We start from the raw sequence: 3,137 nt of genomic DNA, 5'->3' as shown, positions 1-3,137 counted from the left end.
CTTAGTAAAAAATGTATTTGAACAAGGGGGACATGTTCTGGCATCAGCAAGCAGCAGTACTTGACAGCTTCAGTCACATGGTTATGGCTCTAGATTCAAGAAAAGGGTTATGAAATGGTTGTGGCTTTAGATTCAAGCATACAAGAAAGAAGTTATGAAAACTCCCTCTGTGATTAAGGAAAGCCACTGAGGCCAGGCATATGTCAGAGGTCTCCCTGCAAGGAGAGTGGGAAAGGTAAAGCCCGAATTGCCTTAAAGACCCTAAGATGGCGGATATGCCAGAGTCATGGGAAAACTGCTGAAGAAATCCTATAACAGGGAAATGAACCAGCCCGAGAGAAAGAAATGCATTGCAGTTAACAAAGCTGAAAGGAGTTGGAGATCTAAAGAACATTTTGACATCACACATTGAGATGCAGAAATTAAAGTTTGCCCAGCTGGTTTTCATCTTGCTTTAGTCCAGTATTTCTTCACAATGCTCCCTTTCCTTCCTTTTGAACCTGTAATCTATATCCTGTGCCATTTATGTGGTGGAAGTACATGATTAGGGTTTTTTTTTTTTAATATTTTATAGGGGGGTTACAGTTAAAATGTTACCATGAGTCTCCAAAGAGAATTTGGACTTTTAAATAGGGTTGAGACAGCTATGGAGACTGTTGAAGTTGGACTAAATGCATTTCGCATTATGATATGACTACAAGCCTATGGGGGCCAGGGAGTAGAATGTGGTGGTTTGAATGAAAGCAGCTCCCATAGGCTCATAGGGAGTGGCATTATTGGAAGTGTAGCCTTGTTTAGTAGGTGTGGCCTTTTTGAAAAAAGTATGTCATAGGGAGTGGGCTTTGAAGTTTCAGAAGCTCAAGCCAGGCCCATTGACACTCTCTTCCGCTGTATCAGAATGTAGAACTCTGCCTTCTTCTCCAGCACCCTGTCTGCCTGCATATTGCCATGTTTCCCACCATGATAATAATAGACTAAACCTCTAAAACTGCAAGCCAGCCCCTAGAAAACATTTTCCTTATTAAGAGTTGCTGTGGTTATGGTGTCCCTTCACAGCAATAGAAATCCTAAAGAAGATACTGTTGGTTGTTGGTTTTCAAAAGTAAGAAGAAGAACAGAATGAGGAGGTAGTAGAGGGAGAAGGAGGAGGAGGAGGAGGAGGAGATAAAGGAGACTGGAAGTTACGTGGGTAGGAAATTAAAGGATGGATCTTGGAGGATCTGGGGGAGGACATGAACAGGAATAAAATATACTGTATGAAATTCTCAAAGAATTAATAAAAATATTGTTTAAAAAATCTTGGAGGCTGGAGAGATGGATTAGTGATTAAGAGTATTGGCTGATCTTTTGGGGGACCCAGGTTCAATTCCCAGTTCCCACATGGCAGTTCACAACTCTCTATAACTTCAGTCATAGGGGATCTGATGTCCTTTTCTATCCTCAAAGAACACTGCATGCAGGTGGTATGTAGGCATACATGCAGGAACATATCTGTGGTGGTTTTAATATGCTTGGCACAGGGAGTGGCAATATTAGGAGGTATGGCTTGTTGGGGAAGTATGTCACTGTGAGGGTGGACCTTGTGTCTCCTATTCTCAGATTCTACTCAGTACAGAAGAGAGCCTCTTTCTAGTCTCCTGGTTTTCCTCAGATCAAGGTGTGGAACACTCAGCTCCTCTAGCACCCTGTCTGCCAGCAAGCTGCCATGTTCTCTACTACGAGGATAATGGACTGAAACTGGAACTGTAAGTAGGCTCCTGTTACATTTTTGCCTTGACCTCTGATCCAAAATAGCAGCTCTCAGAGCATCATAGCTCTTCGCTTCTCTGAGGCAAACTAAGATTAAAATTCTACACTGTGTCAAAGATAATCCTGGTCACTCAGACCGGACTATCCAGAGACTACCCCATCCGGGAATCCATCCCATCATCAGCCACCAAACTCAGATACTATTGCACATGCCAGCAAGATTCTGCTGAAGGGACCCTGATATAGTGGCCACTTGTGAGGCTATGCCAGTTCCTGGCAAATACAGAAGTGGATGCTCACAGTCAGCTATTGGATGGAACACAGGGCCCCCAATGGAGGAGCTAGAGAAAGTACCCAAGGAGTTGTAGGGGGCTGCAACCCTGTAGGTGCAACAACAATATGAACTAACCAGTANCCCCNGAGCTNGTGTCTCTAGCTGCATATGTAGCAGAAGATGGCCTGGTCAGCCATCGTTGGGAAGAGAGGCCCCTTGGTCTTGTAAACTTTATATGACCCAGCACAGGCGAAGGCCAGGGCCAAGTAGTGGGAGTGGTGGGTAGGGGAGCAGGGGCGGATGTGGGGTATAGCGAACTTTTGGGATAGCATTTAAAATGTAAATGAAGAAAATAATAATAATAATAATAAATGTTAATAAATAAATAAATAAATATTTAAAAAAAAAGAAGAAGAAGAAGCCTGAGGCTGGTGGTGTGATACAGTTCATCATGCAAGCAGGCCAAGCTATGCCTGGGCCTCCACTAGGTCCCATCTTTGGTCAGCAAGGTATCTCAATCAACCAGTTTTGCAAAGAGTTCAACAAGAAGACAAAGGGCATCAAGGAAGGCATTCCCCTGCCCAGAAAATCTTTTACAAAGCCCAACAGAACATTTGAGTTCAAGATTGGACAACCCACTATTGACTACTTTTTGAAGGCAGCTGCTGGGATGGAAAAAGGGGCCTGGAAAACAGGAAAAGAGGTAGCAGGCCTGATGAGTTTGAAGCACATATATGAGATTGCCTGTGTCAAAGCTAAGAATGATGCTTTTGCCATGCAAGATATATCTCTGTCTTCTGTGGTCCTTTCTGTCATTGGCTCTGCCTGTTCCCTGGGTATTCGTGTGGTGAAGGACCTCAGTGAAGAAGAACTGGCAGCTTTCCAGAAGGAATGAGCCGTGTTTATGGCTGCTCAGAAAGAAGCAGATTTGGCAGCCCAGGCCAAAGAAGTTACCCCAACTTTCTACATTCTGTGGTTTTGAAGTAAGAGGCTGAGAAGGGGACCTACTGTGCCAAAGGATGTCATGACAGCCCAATTTAAAGTTTCCTGGCATATTTCTATACATATGCTATGACAAGGAATCAAGCCTGAATAAACATCCTTTGCTATCAAT

At 43.7% G+C, this 3,137-nt stretch overlaps 1 pseudogene; it reads left to right on the top strand.

The window, feature by feature from the left end:
• The first annotated feature begins 2,474 nt into the window (after positions 1–2,474).
• Positions 2,475–2,918, top strand: LOC110317469 (annotated as a pseudogene).
• Positions 2,919–3,137: the final 219 nt, after the last annotated feature.

Source organism: Mus pahari, chromosome 3 (genome assembly GCF_900095145.1).
Source record: "Mus pahari chromosome 3, PAHARI_EIJ_v1.1, whole genome shotgun sequence".
Taxonomy (NCBI): Eukaryota; Metazoa; Chordata; class Mammalia; order Rodentia; family Muridae; genus Mus; species Mus pahari.
This window is presented reverse-complemented; position numbering and strand designations above follow the sequence as displayed.